Below are 15,910 nucleotides of genomic sequence, written 5' to 3'. Positions count from 1 at the left end.
GAGCCACCCAGGAAGACAGATTAGATTGCAATATTGTTTCCCTTGTATGCTGATTACAACACATGGGTCCTTCTGAAGAGGAAAGAGGGTTACACAGAGCTTTAGGTGCCTTAGCCTTTCTATTGAAGAAATCATAAATGTTGGAAGTAATATGAATAGCAACAGTTTCAATGGTATGCCAAGGACATGAAATACCTTCTTCCTACTCCTAATCCATAAATGTTCTTATACACATTTTCTGGTTTTGTATCACCCGTGGGTCAGATTCATTCTTACACACGTTACTATGGCATGTTTACGTTCCTTAGCTATCTATTTTTGTGCATCTGTATTCCAGAGACCCACATACAGCAGCAACACATAGTGTAGTCCACTGTTATGTTGACTTCTTTGCAATCTTCTGATCTCTCCATCCATTTTCACTCAACCAGTTCCATAATATATTCCCTTATTCAGTAACTGTGACCTATCTTCCTTTTGCCTAGAAAGAAATATTGCACATTTGGCTGGTTTAACTATGTCACACTGCAGTTTTGCACCCATGTCTTTATTCACCCCTGTTGCTATTCACTCCTGCCAACTGCAACCCTGATTAGCAATTAAAAGACTCAGATCATCAGTAAAGATATCCAATAACAAGTTGTAACAAATCGGGCAGAAATTAGTGTCCCCTGAGGCCCAAACCACCCCAAACTGTAAAGCAATAGTGTATATACAACACTCTGGGAGCCAATGCATCTTTTGAAGAACAGGTCTAATTTAGTCCTCATTGCAAAGGCTACTAAGATGTGAACAGATTTCAGTGGCATGTCTATAAAGACAGATTTCCAATAATGGAATCAAGATGCTATAAAAGCATAAAGGGCAAGGTCTTAGCATGTGGTACAGAAAAATTGCTGCAGTTATTAGGTGACCAATAATTTTCTGCATAATGCGTTTTCCTGTCTGCTTATTTATTGTCACAATTTCTACTCATGCTGGCAATCCAGAAGAGGACAACAAGGAAGTCAATACACCGTTGTCCTTTTCATATGATTCTGGCTCTGTGTCCATAAGCATAACTGCAATAACGTTGAGATAAACTCAAATACTCTGCACAGAAACTTACTATTCTAATACATAACTAAAGAGCAGGAGACTATAATGATATAATACCAAACTGTATGGAGCAACCAGAGTCAGTCTCTATTTGTCCATTACTACTATTGCTTAGTTCTTTATCCTTGTTACGAAAGATTCTCCTTTCCTATCCTGACTGATGCTTTCACGGAAACTTGGTATCTGCTCTGAAGCTGTTAAATTTCCCTCTCTTTTTTTATTCTCTCCCTTCTGTTGCTCTTTTACATATCTACCCACATGCACTACACATCAAACTGTGCTCATAATAAAGCCTCCAAAAGAATATGTCAGAAGTGTCAGTGAAAATAGATTCTACTTTAAGATATCTTATTTCTCATTATGTACAAATGGTTAAAAAAAAAATATTGTTTTTCCTATCCACTCCTTCTCATCAATCTAAGCACTACTCTATCTTTCAGAAACACTGCAGGATATGTACATGAAGGAATGAATACACAAGTGATATCAGTAGGACTCAACTATCAATTTGGGCTTCCCTGTTGTCTTGTTATAGACAAAGAACTGTCTGTAACAGGATTGAATGGATGATGGCTCGCTAGTACTTCTCTTAAACCATTCACTCTAAGGTAAGTGTTCTAAATACTGACCTGTTATCAGGTACCTAGAAAAGCACTATTTTAACTTTTCTGTGACAGGAGATCCCGCATTTCAGCTTGGTACTGCAATCTATTAAAGGTAAATATGACAGTTCATGTGGAGGCTCCCACAACCATTCAGCTCCACCTGCTTTGACGGTTCTGCGGATAAACCAACTCCAGCAGAGAACACAAAAGAAATCTTACAGACACAAGATAACCTGTGCCTATGCCTAATATTTTCAAGTAAAACTGAATTTTTCATAAATAGTTACGATAAATTAAGAAAGACTAGTATCTAATATGGGCAGAAATATTTCTCATGTTAAAAGCAAATGTGGAAGCCAAATGTGCATAATACTAGCAACTTAAAAATGCATACGTACTGTAATAATTCTAATAATATCCATGAAGGAAAAAGGTGCATATAATCTTTGTTGCTCTTAATAATACATCACCTTAGATAGGCAAGGAAAAAAAAACAAAACTGCTAGGCACTTTATTTTCTCTAATTCTTAAGAGCAGATGAAACTGAGTCACCTTTACTTGGGAAAGTATACCCGTTCTTTCACCAGGAATACACATTTAATGATGAATTTAGTACAATAAAGGAGGGGCAAGTCTTCTAAAGAATGCAATTTGTTGGAAGAAGTCTGTCAAGTACACGCCAGAATGGCAAAACTGGAACAATTTTAGTACTGATCCTGCGTTTTATCTCAAATACAAGCTGCATAAGCTGTTCTAACTTCCGTAGTACTGTATTATGCTGCTAGTAGGGCACCCATGGAGTAAATCTGACTAAGTATTGAGGATCCTTTCCTCACCTGTGTACGCAGATACATTACAGAACAAATATGTGGCCGACATTGATTACACAAGGGAAAGTTTAGGTTCATATGATTCAGTGTGGTGGCCTGTGTACCGCAATCTAATACATCATGCCATCTGCTAAATGACAAGTGGAGTGGAGCTCCCAGTCCGCCTTTATATGTGCCTGTAAGCTATGTATCAGTTGCTAGAGGAATAAGCTATTTCCGAATTGCTGTCCATTGCTAAAACCAGGGAAGCATCTAGTCACAACTTCTGTCTTGGTAGTACCAATCCTGATAACTTAAATAACTGCAATTATAAAGATAAACTGATGATTTCATAAATCAGTATATCATCATTTACATCTATTATAATACTTACCTGCTCCTACTAACAGGAATGGTTGTGAACCATTTTTCAGACTGATTAGATCACACCTCATCTGAAAACATCAAGCTGCTCTGCCAAGGCACACTGACACAGTCTGAAACTGAAAACACTTCTACCACCAGAAGGCTTTAGTCTATGCAACAAAATTTCAGATCCAATGCAAGACAAGCTTTGCATTAAGATGCAAATATAATACTCACTGATAGAGAAAATAACCCCTATCTATCATTGCTATTATGACTGTTGGACTCTAAAACTGTTTTATTTGTTTAAATCTGAAAGAATAAATTGGGGGCAAATTTTTAGAATCATATATGTTACTCTGGCTGTCCTGATGTAGTACAAAACATGTTGAAACCTGTTTTAAGCAGAAAGGGGATATTGCAACTATGCAGGCAGAAAATTTGAAATTCTTAAATTTTTATTTTTCTTTCATTATTCCTCATACAGAAATCTATACTTTTGTGTGTGTGTGTATGCAAGATGCAGATGAATGTAAGGGTACCAAAAACCAACTAACTTTTATATTTCCCATACTTTATACAGTAGAAAACATCCCTACCGTTGCAGTCTGCCCCATTCCTGATGCAATGTTTTCATTCTTCTCTAAACTGAGAAGCAGGCCCTATTTTCCCGTCAGTGTAAGGTGATTTTAGCTCAGAGAAAATGAAACCTGTGTATCACAACAGAAGTGAAGGTCAGGGGGTTATTCAGTTTGCTGTGGCAAGCAGTGTTGATCTAAAACACAACTGCCCGATCAGCGCTGATCACACAACAGGAAGAAGTAGAAGGGAGGTTGCACAGAGCCAGTATCAGGCAATTCTACATCCATCTTTGAAGTACTTCTCTTACCCCTACAGTTTTGTTTCCTTTATAATGTTAATAAGCTGAAGTGCCAAGGAGGAAAACAAAACAAAACAAAACAAAAAAAAAAAAAAAAAAAAAGAGAGAGACAAAGAATGCCAAGAAATGGCTTAGGTGTCTTCCAGTAGGTATTTGGAGGACATGACTTCATTCCAAATAATTGAAAATGGCATCCTAAGGCATTCAAATTTTCTAGCTAATGTAATATCTTGGTCCATAATCAGCTTAGTCTGGCAAGCACCTTAGAAAAGAGAGTGACTCTGCTCTTCTCCTCACCCAAAGGCACTTGTTTCTGTTTCTTTCTTGTGGTGGCAGTTCTCTTGCAGTCACATAGTGAAGTAGGACATGTATCTAGCTAAAAATTACAACATAGACTTACGGTTGGGCTGGATCAGTTCACAGACTAGGGTTGTCATGTGGTTGTGTGTGAGTTTCTGTCGCACAAACACAGATTGGGAACGATGTTTAGTGACATATGGGACTGCAGTGGTTCCCACTGAACTGAACTGATAATGGAATTATGGTGTGCAAGTACCTTCGTCAGAAAAGGCCATACATTAGAAACTAAGCATCTTTTCACTAATCTGAAGCAAAGGCATAGAGCAAAGGGCAACAGAATCAGTCTTTGAGTTAAAACATTTCAAAAAAGTAAACATGCTCACCTGCTTCCCAAAACTTTAAACAAATAAGTATGACTATGTTAAATAAATAAATGAGTGATGAAGATTGCTTCTACTTGAAAAGTGAAAAACCCTGGGGGCAAGCCTGCCCTGAGAGACAGCAGTGTGTCCTAATGCAGGTGAAGATCAACAGCTTAGGTGGGTCACACTACATACCATGGCAAGCAACCAGGTAAGAATTTGGGCTTTTACAGCATATTTGCTATCAGCTGTTCTCCTGAAGTTTCACCTCTGAGGTAAGACAGTATAATTTACATATGTGGCAGCAGACAGATCCAGAGATATCTATTTGCAGTATTCTACAGAGCAATTGTACAATAATTTTGAATGAACTATGGCCTAAACTGAGGAAGAAGGGAAAAGGTCAATAAATAGAATGAAAATCCTAATTTGATCCATTTGCTGACAACAAACACAGATTGGGCAAACTACCAGGCAACGCCAACAGAACTAGCAAGGTTAATGGAGCTGCTGCTATAACATATTGTAGATCTAGTAGTGTCAATGGTGGTAGTGGTAATGTTGTAAACACAGTTTGCTTTCCATCTGGTGCGTGGTATATGCCCTTGATAAAAGGGTGCTGCATTATGCATTTCTTCTCTCCTAAATATATTTACTCCTAAAAATGTATAATGATTTTAATAGCCATATACTGAGACAGAACTTCTGCTTTCAAGTAATCCTTGTAGATTTCTCTACTGAGATTAAGGATGATATTAAAGCAAAACTATTCTCGTATTAAGCATGAGATTTTTCTTCTTACCTCAAAAAATAAAACTAACCAACCAACCAACAACAACAAAAACAACCCACAAAAAAAAACCCCAGTTCAACTACTTCTGCAGTTCAACACCCTCAGAGCAGTCAATGTGAATGCTGCCTAAATTTGGAATGGAGAATAATATTTTACATTTATATTAATCCCCAGCACTTTACAATTTACATAAAGCACCATTTTGAAGCTATTAAAACTATAAAAGATCTATGTTCCAAAGTAAATTAATATCAATGGAAAGCCCTACCTTCATTGCAATTAACTTTGGAGCAAGAATTGAAAGATCACTAATACAAAAATAAAGTACTTTTCAGTAGCGCTTCATGCTGACATGCAGCAGTTTTGAGTCACAGATTCAACTTCATCCTGTACTCTTAAGCATACATACTACTGAGCATGTAGCTTTAATTCTCATAATCAATGTTTTTAACTAATATTCTGTTGAAGCCTTGATCTGAAATATAATCACTCTTTTCATCAAAATATTTACCAGAGAAAATGTGGAGCCTTAAAGATTCATGTTTGAATTGTGCATGGTATCTATGGTTACAATGTATTATAGATGGTAAGGAACAGTAACACACTGCGTGAAACAGAAAGAACTGCAATCAGAAAGAATGTAAAACAGCCTAAAGGAGATAATACACTGCCTAGAGAAATGATGTGTATATTGGAGCAAGCTGATTAGAGGGAATAAAGCAACGGGGGTGGGCGGGTGGACTGCATGCAAAAAGTCGTATTCCGGCATTAAATAAGTATTAAATAGAACTGGGATTGTGAAGTGGCCACAGGGACAGGCCTACCCAAAAGTGATGAGCTATTTAGGAAGGCAGGGCAAGGTGGCTTGTCATTCCCCCACAATCCAGTCTGCTACCTTGGATGTCTGAAGTGACATATGTCTTCTCCCTTTGCTTCCCATGGTAGCACAGGTACTAGACCAGCTGCTGTTGGAGAAAAATGGTTGTCACTGAGTCTTAGTGAGCTCATCTTGCCTGCTGTAAATCTTATTAGCAAGACTATGAAATGGCCAACAGCAATGGCTAACCAAAATGTCTGAAATTTGCTGTAAAAGTGTTCATTTGAAATCTACTCTATATTGGAAGCATTCAGTACACAACTGCATGTAAAACTCTGGTAAGTCACCAAGTTTTAAGTATTAGTTAGGTTTTAACTTTTCAGAGCCAACAGTTCTGTTGACAACCATTTTGAAACACTATATTGAATGACAGTTCAATAAGCATCTGCATCTCATAGTGTTAGATGATGCCCACTAGGGTGCATCAACACCTGCGCAGGTCCACAACAGATTTGTGGATTGTTCACAGGCAAGCGACAGAAATAAGAAACTACTATTAATATAAAATCTTATACTTCAAAGTTTATGTAATTCCATATGACACCTGGGTGCTGTACTCCAGTGAAGCTGCAGATCTTCTACAATACATTCTGTTTCACAACTAATGCTTAAGGAAGATAGTCATGCTCACCGTGACCAGAAGCTTTGCTCATCAGGGCCTGTAACGGGCAAGCAGGACACTGCCACTGCTGCTAACGCTGCACTGGGCCCTGCTCTCATCCTCAAAGAGCTTAAAGAAGGCTTTGCTCTCCCTTCCTCTGCTGGTTTCCTCTAATTTGGAATGGAAATCAAAATCTCTGCTGCCTGCACAAAAACACCAGTGAAATGATAGAGACAAAAAACTGAGGAAAGGTCAAGAGCTCACAGGAACAGGCATGGGAAGCAGGAACAAAGAGAAGTTTTTCCGGTTAGTGCTTATGCTCTTTTTGCGGAGAAGGTGATACTCAGCATACACACGATATTTAGTAGAAGCTTTTCTGATTAAACTAGGGAAGATTTCAGTAAGTGGCAAAGGATAAATCACAGCAGGTCTTATATTTCATATGTTTTCCCCTTAATCTGAAAAACTATTTAGTCTTGAACTTGAAAACTCAGTGTTTCTTAGTGACAGTAATTAAACTGTGCATATACCAATATATTTGGAGAAGTAAAATCCTAGTTTAAGTTTTTGCATTTATATTGCCAGATTTATTCAACACAATGAGTTACAGAAAAACTAACAATAAAGATTAAAAGACATTTACAGTACAAAGACTAATTCAATTTGATATGGACTTCTACCTGTGACCTATGTTACATGGAGGGTTGCAATGCAGAATCATAATGGACTTGCTTTAAATGCAGAAGTATAAATTTTAAAGACCTGAGTTTTCACTCTAAAACAATCAAAACACAGCCCCAAACACTTCTTGCACACTGCGATCATTGAGACAAACCATTCTTCTCATTAATGTCCTCTTCTAAGAAAGAAATAGTTGATTTTTTTTTTTTCCTCCTGAAACAGACATATGGTCACAAATGGAATCTGGATTGTCCCCCACCCCAGCCCTGCTAAGCATTTTGTTGCATAGTAGCAGTAAAATCCTAACTTTCCCAGTTATGCTTTCTACATTTCCCTTATTTTACCCCTCTTAGGGAAACAGAGCTAAAAGAAAAACAAGTCTCAGAAAGCAACCAGTCTTACTACCCTATTTTTCCTAGAGGAAAAGGTGAAAAATGTGAGTGTGAAATAATATATGTAAAATAATTGATCACAGTTGGAAAGAAAGGGGTATTTTAGAAGGTGACAAAAGCTGACATTAAAAAAAATTTCTCAAATACCCATATTTAATTGGCAAAAAAAAAAAAGTGAAAACTGATTCAAAGAAACTGCAAATGAAATATGTCTTTTTTCTCAAACATTGTGTGCACACACTAACAGAACATGGAGAAAGTTCAAAAAATTCAGTTCCATTTGACTGTACTTCCTTTGTCTTACCCATGTTTAGAGGAAAGTTCAAATGTGGCTCAGTTGTCCATTGTGTTTCCTGCCAGACAGGAAGCATCAGAACTGCTCTGAAGGTGCTTTTCAGAGAAGAAATTTTTTGAGAGAAGCCAGTTCCTTAACCAGAGATTCTGGATCTTGTGCTCATACTCCAAACTTTAAAGGAACCTTTAATTTTTTAAGGAATATGCTATACAGGACTGTTTAGCTGACAAGTTGAATTTGCCAGTATTTAATCCATATTTTTAGAGAATTTTTGAAAATGTTCAATTTTCACTGTTCAACCTAATGTAAACAGTGATTTTCTATTGAGACATTGGAATAGGAAGACAATTTGTCACCAATGCTACTCAGGGTTGCTGACAACAACACCCTCGACCCCACCAGCTTTTTTATAAAAAATTTGTAGATTATAGCAAAATAATATGAATGCAACAGGGTGTTCAAATGATAGTATAGTTTCAGCAAAGCTATTTACAAGGAAAGCACACTACTAGTCTCAAACATATATCAAATATATAGAAGACATATTTAGGTTACATATACACCAAATTCTATGGCTCTTATTACGTAGTGGTTACCCTCCAAGTGCCAGAAGTCACTAGCAATGAACAGGAGTATACGGCACCACAGCCATTTAAGCAACCAAGATAAATACACTCATTGTAATAGGTTACTGTTCACACACACAATATGCATTAGCTTTTGACCTGATGAGCATGTAGTTTAAAATAGTTAAGAGAGAAAGCATAAAGGCGAAGATGTATTATTGCTATTACCTATCAAAATGACGCTTACTCAGTTACAGGACCCTGACAAGCACAGGAGACAAACCTGTATCACCTGAATTCATTAGTCCTTTTACTTATAATGTTTCTCTAAACATATGATTACACTAAATTACTCCACTTTTCTCTAACTTTGTCATGATGCGCTCGCTATCACACCCTTGTCATCCATGATGCAGTTGGCAAGGGGAGCATCCTTTCACCTTAAACCCATTTTCCTTGTCATCCTCCATTCCCCACTCCTGCTTTTACATAGAAAATCAACTTTTAACAATGACCAGTTTGTGTGAAAATAGCTACTAGAAAAGGATTTCTGATATTACTGGATTCTTATTTTACTTTTAATCAAGAGGAAACAATTAACTTAGCAATATAAAATATTCCTGCGTATTTAAACCTCTAAATCTGAATTATATAAGCTTGGTCATTACCTAAAGACTGAAAATCCAAAAGAGTAAAACCATTTCATAACACTTATCTTTTAACCATGCAGGTCCAAAAACTTCCACAGTATTAAACAAGGTAACAGTAAAATCTGTGTGTGTACAGATTAATTTCTTCTGGATATAAATTTTTTCTTCTGTGTATAGGCGGCACCTAATACAATCGGGTTTTTGATATCAAATAGTAATTTCTACTGCTACAGAAATACAAATTTTCTCCCTGCTGAAATACAATGGGAGTAGCATAATAATTGATCAAGTAATGTTATATTTCTTATTACTTACCCCTGGATATTTTGCACACACACAAAAGATTCTAGTTTCATATCACTAAGTATCTATTTGTTTAAAGCTTGAAGTTCAGAAATAGAATAAAAATCTAGGAATATTCAGGAAATCAAGAATTTCATCCTGCAGTATATTCACAGCACTCAATGCCGGGATTTGACATGTTAAACACATCTAAATTCAAGTGCATCTGAAATATTATTTTCAGCTTTCCTAGCGATAAAACCAGACTGCAGTACCTGCACTAGAAAACATGTCCAACTACCACTGCCTGTCACTGCTGGATTATCATGTGGTTCCAGTACAGTTTACTACAATTTATAAGCTACATATTATAGCACAAAACCATGTCTTTCAATAGTCAATTCCACTTTTGCATATGAAGAGCCTTTCCACTTGGTGTGGAGAAACCACACAAAAGAAAGTCCCATGATATTTTCAGAAACCCAATACAAAGGAAGCCTTTCACTATGCAATTTGGGTTGTGCTGCTTCAGAAAACAAGTAGCCCACCACCCTGCACTGCTGCTAAAAAGTCCCATTGCAACAACGAGAATTCTTTATTCACAGGCTATCTCAGAATTTCCTCCAAACTATTTCCAAGAACAAGGACTGAAAAATCACACCTAAAATATTCTCATGTTTTCATCCTCTTTTACCTAATATATTATTTGTTCTGTTTGATACATACTGATTTTTCTTCTATCTGCATTATCACGTGCCTTCCAACAGCTGCCCAACTTGAACTAAACAAGACTGACATCTCCAAACTAAGTTTATGGAGATCTAAATTACTGCACCTCATGCAAAAACACACCATACTTCATCCTTTCTGTAAAAACTGAAAATCACTTTCCCATTCCAGAGAAACTTTTTCAGCAGACGGACAGTATAACATTCTTGTTGGATATTTAATGTTCTATAACTCTACCGTAACTAATGGAAATCCTCTTATTAGAAATTGAACGGGGAAGACATTCTTGTACAGTATGTGATTTCCAGACAATGTTCTGTTAATTTTTTAATGCATCTCTTATTTTGATTTATAATTGTAGTGAAAGATATTTTATTAATTGCTTTTCATTTATGGTCTATGTTATAAGCAAAATCAGCCATATCTCTTTGAAAGGACTAGTTTCCAAGCATTTATTACTGTGATACCTAACATCTACCTACATTAACCACAACTCTTACCTGTGAGATGGGAAGCATCTATTTTATAACTTGTTTAGGTTAATCCAATATATTATTTAAGCTAAAATATTATTCTTTCACTCTAAAATGTAATCATTTTATTGAAAATGAATTGATAAACATTGTGAATGATTCAACTGTGAAAGACTGTGGATCTTGTATTTAAAAATTCTTATGACTTAACTCCTCATGAGTTTGATGGATCTTCCAAATTATTAAAAAAGAATAAATTCTAGTTTAGTAATATGCGCATTTTGCCACTATATATACTAGAAAAAAGACCACAATAAAATGTGTGTATTCATAAAATAAGATTTTTCTTTTACGATCCTATTTCTTTCTTTCTTTTTTCTTCATTTAATTTTGGATGAAGTCTTTAAGTACACCTTTAGACTACAATAATTTCTAAGGCACAGAAGTTTTGATTTATTTTTTTTTTTGCTTCACAGAATGTTTCTTTTTAGCTTTCTATGTTTCATGCATCAGGTAATGGCAAATATTCTGTAATATACACGTGTATATATATATACATATATATATTTATTTCTCAGTTTATCATTGTTTCATGGATCAAGAGAAGAGTTATTGAATGAAAAACTATCTTAAATAAGAACCATCTGCCACAAACTTGTCTAGTCTCATATTTAACTACATTTTACTCCTTATGTAGATTATGTCAGGGCTTGGTTTTCCAAGAGTCCTCATCATCTTAAAGATAACTTTGACATTTACTTGCTATCCTTACTGAAATGACCTTGAATAATATAAATGGTTATACATATTTTCTGGGTTGCAAATTTTTGCCTGCGAGGCACCGAGATATAAACACTGTCTGCGTAGTTTGTTATCATTACCTTGTATATTTACTTTTAAGTACGCAGTTCTTGGAGTTTTGTGCTGCTTCTGGTCTTCTTCAGGAAAAGCATTTGTATAAACATTACAAAGACAATACTAAATGTCCTTGTATGGAAATGTATTTAAACATAAGTATCCAACATACAAATGTCCAAATTGCAAGACAAATTGTTAAAGTATCTGAACTGCATCTTTTTTTATCCTGCTTGCAAAACAGTAAACGTGAGGATCACTAGAAAGATCAAGCCACCTTTATGACACTAATTTCCTCTATTAGGTGATAGGGTGAAATTGCACCTAACGATATCTGCAGTACTTAGTAAGTGTTACTCAAAGACTGATCACCATTTACACCAGTTACAACTACCACTAGACTCTGCTTAAAGATAAAACTTCAATTGTACCTTATAGGAACCTGAATGAACTAACGTTTCTACTGTGATTCAAACTGTATTCTAACTCATGGAGAAGTTCTGTGGATTCTCCTGTCTTCCAAGCATTTTCAAGATCAGTTCCACAATAGGCTCAAGCTGATCTGAGAGTACCCAAAGCTTCTGGTCATTTGCTACTCCGTACCCCTTTTGTCCCCTTTGCACTGGCAATACTGACTGCAGAATTGCATAGGAACAAACTGAAAACCTCTTCCTTAAGGAAAAATCGGTCCTTACAGATTTTGCATGACAGACTTGTCTTGGGGCAGGGGGAGCAGTGGTTTGCAGGTTTTTAGGTGCCCTTTTTTTTTCCTTCCTCTGACTGGGCTACTTCACTCTTGCAATTGCCACTACAAGTATGTAAGTAGCGAGAAGGAATATGGGGTCAGAGGTGAGGAAATCAAATCTGCCATTCTGCACAGGTTCAGAATGGTCTATGTCAATCTTGAAGTGGCACCTTAGGATGTCTCTGCCAAGATAGTCATGAGTTCATTTCCATATACCATTTGTGTTGTTTAATTAGTTTCCTGATAAGATAGCTCATGCTTTCAACAGCTAGTAAACTACTATATTAAATTCTAGAACCATTAGAAAAAAAGAAGAGCAAAAATATGAGCTTCAAAGGTTAAGCATGGAATAATAAACACAGGAACGGACATTTCCACTTTCTTGGCACTTCAACTTGTTGTTTTCCAAAGGCAAACCTGCAAAAGTCATGATGTTCTGATCTCAATGGGTTTTGGTCTATTTCTGTTTCATTCCAGAAATCTGTGTCCTAACTAGCAGACTGCAGAGCATCACATTTATTTCTTTTTTTTTCTTATTATCAAATATTAATTTGAACAAACAGCAACCTACCCAACACTAGAGTGTGCTCACCTCACCTTGTAACAGTAAAGGCCAAAAAGCCACTTCTAGGAGGTGGGAGAATGAATTTTTAAGCTTCTCACTGCCTACCTGAAAGCAGGGATACACAGCCAAATCTGTCACAACTTTTAACCATTCTGGAATATTCTCCAATACAGCTCCTTATTCCATCTGTTGTGGGAATTCAGAGGGGCTGCACCTGCTCTACTTTGTGCAAAGCACTTTGTTTGGAACGGGATTGATCATTACTTCTCAGATCTGTGCATGGATTTTAGAGCAATTAGATCTCACCCAGAGAGAGGTGCAAATGGTAGGGATTTGCTTGAGATCCTAAGTCTCCACTGTCAAGTCCTATTATTGGGAAATACTCTTAATGGGTGACATCTACAAACAAGAAGCTACTGGATCCCTTGGCTGACAAGGGCGCGTTCTGTGCGAAAAAAACCAAAAACCAAACACACAAACCAAAACAACTATTCATAATCTCAGCCAATAAACTTAAAATGACAAGTGCCTTTAAAACTCCATTCTCTTTTTTCACGTCTCAACCAATACTTTGGAGAAAAAATTTTTAAAAAAATCATTAATGCTACATCTTTATACTTGTTGATCCCATTATAAACCGATGCGGCAAAGCCTCATTACCAATTATAAGTGCCTCTTTTCTGCAGTGGCTGAACTTAATAATGCATTTTCCATCCAAAACCAATCTCCACACCAAAAAATTCCCCAATAAAACACACCAAGAAACCTCATGTCTGCATGTACATCACAAAGGCATTATGCTAAGCAGCAAAAGAACTTTTTTGCTGAACTATGTAGACCATCAAATCTAGCAAGTACAACAATTCCAATCATTCTTTCCTTCACAATATATATTCTGTACCCTAGATTAAAAACTAAGTGTCTTAGTACTTACCAGTCTTCTGCTCTCTTCAAGACTGGTGACCACTCATCCAGTAATTCTAAAAAAAAAAAAAAAAAAAGAAAGTAAAGTAAAAATGCTTATTTTTATTTCAGGTGTCAAGGTAAAGTTTAGGTTGCTATAAATATCCAAAATTCAGCATTTTTCACATGCATTTAAAAACAACATAGTTTTTTTTAAAAAAAAATGTTGAATGGTGTTCTTCAATTTGCTACAAGTTTTCACATAATCAAAATCACCACTGTAGATCTGAACATGTGTATGTAAGAAAACATCTATTTTCTCCAGTCATCTTTATTAAGTCCCTCCAGTCCCTAAGTAAAGATACATCTACACGTCTTTTCCTTACGGTCTCAATGCAGCTATGCCTCACAAATTACAGCTATCTACAGCTCTGCATTTCCAAATTTCCTAATAATGGAAAAATTGTTCAGAAAATTCAAAAACCAAACGATCATGACTCCACATATCCAAAATACTCATGCCAGTTGTGTTTCTCTAGTGCGGCTCCTGCTTTGACAGTTACAGCCAAGAGAAGTTCATTTGAAGATTACGTTAAAACAAACAAACAAACAAAACAAAAACAAAAACAACCACCAAACACACAAAAAAAAACAAACCAAAACCACAAAACCCCCACATAAAACAACAACCAAAAAACCCCCCAAAAACGGAGCTTTATAGAAAAGTCAAAAAATATTTTTTTCACACTTTGTGACAAAATGTAAAATATATGTGTACACAAATATACACTGTCTTCATATATTTCTTTTACAACTCAATAATCTTATTTTCTATTTTCTCTCCTCATACAATTTCATTACAGAATTTCAAGCAGAAGTTCATTAACAAAAGCTTCATATGCAGCTTAATTTGCCTTGGCTTTAGATTGCACTGAGAGCTATCTATTGCAGCTACCACGAGGGCTTAAGGGAAAGTTTGGGGCTGCTTTTTAACCTCGGTGCTCCCCACAAATGGAGAGCTGACAGGAATTACGTTCAGTGGCAAGGAGTCAGGCAAAGCTACTTCCATTTCCTACAAAAATATAAAACAGTAACAAGAACAGCACTTAAAGAATAAGGCGAATTTGTACACAATACTCTGTTCTGAGGCAATTAAGAGTTTCATTTGCAGCAGCTTGTTACCAATGTAGTGCCAGCAGTATTTATTAATTAAAGGTGTTTTTTCATCCTTAGCTCCTTTGTGAAGTGAGAATTAGCCTACTGTTTCTGGGGAATTACAGTTTTCTAATCATTTAAAAAATGAGGGTGAGTAGTTCTGCCACCTATTTGCCCTGCAAACATTCAGCCTCTTATACAAGCCAGAAATTCTGACAGCTCTCTTTCAGACTGCTTATACATTACTTTAAATAATTCTGTACAGATTTTGAATTATTTTGTACATCAACCAAAATCTGTGCTGGTGTTCTTTTAAAGCAACTCTGCTCTTTGCTTTCAAAAGAACATGTTGTTTCATTCCCCTAAAGAAGCTCAGAACATCAAGGAAAATAACATCAAGTGATAGTGGGTTCAAACGTATTTCTAATCTTTACAACCCTTCAGTACTTACATTTAAAAAGTGAGGCATAATTTATTTCTGATGAAACAGAGTTGCTCAGCTTTCTGCTAATAGGATCCTCAGGGCAAAAGGGGTAGGGAAAGCACTGATGAAAGAAGAGAGCTTCATTTTACTGTTTTTTCCTAGTCTGGAAACAATAAATTAATAATAGTGTTTACTCTGATTATCGTTGATTTAGGATAAATTGTTCTCATTTAGCAAATGGGGAAATGAAATTCAGCACCCAAGGGACTGAGATTATAAATCTATGCCAAAGGCTACAATTGAAGGCACATTTACAGACCCATTCTGAATTCCTGGATTAATTCCAATCATTTCTGATAGTAGGGAGGCTGATATTCTAGTACCATTTACCAGTTTAATGATGCAAGTTGGCACTCCTTTCCCCTCCTCTCTCTTTGCTTCCCCTTCTGTTCTCTTCGTGCCCCTCATGATTCTTCTTTTTTTTTTAAATGCTTGGAAGGTCAC

General features: G+C 36.2%; 1 long non-coding RNA gene across 1 annotated transcript in view; it reads right to left on the bottom strand.

Annotated features, from left to right (window-relative positions):
- The window catches only part of LOC110359545 (uncharacterized), a 399,216-nt gene that overhangs the window by 145,037 nt on the left and 238,269 nt on the right, over positions 1 to 15,910 (bottom strand). Inside the window, exon 5 of the long non-coding RNA XR_010466010.1 lies at positions 13,859 to 13,904. This is a non-coding gene — a long non-coding RNA (uncharacterized LOC110359545). The remainder of the gene's footprint in view (positions 1 to 13,858; positions 13,905 to 15,910) is intronic.

Source organism: Columba livia, chromosome 14, assembly GCF_036013475.1.
Source record: "Columba livia isolate bColLiv1 breed racing homer chromosome 14, bColLiv1.pat.W.v2, whole genome shotgun sequence".
NCBI classification, from domain to species: Eukaryota; Metazoa; Chordata; class Aves; order Columbiformes; family Columbidae; genus Columba; species Columba livia.
This window is presented reverse-complemented; position numbering and strand designations above follow the sequence as displayed.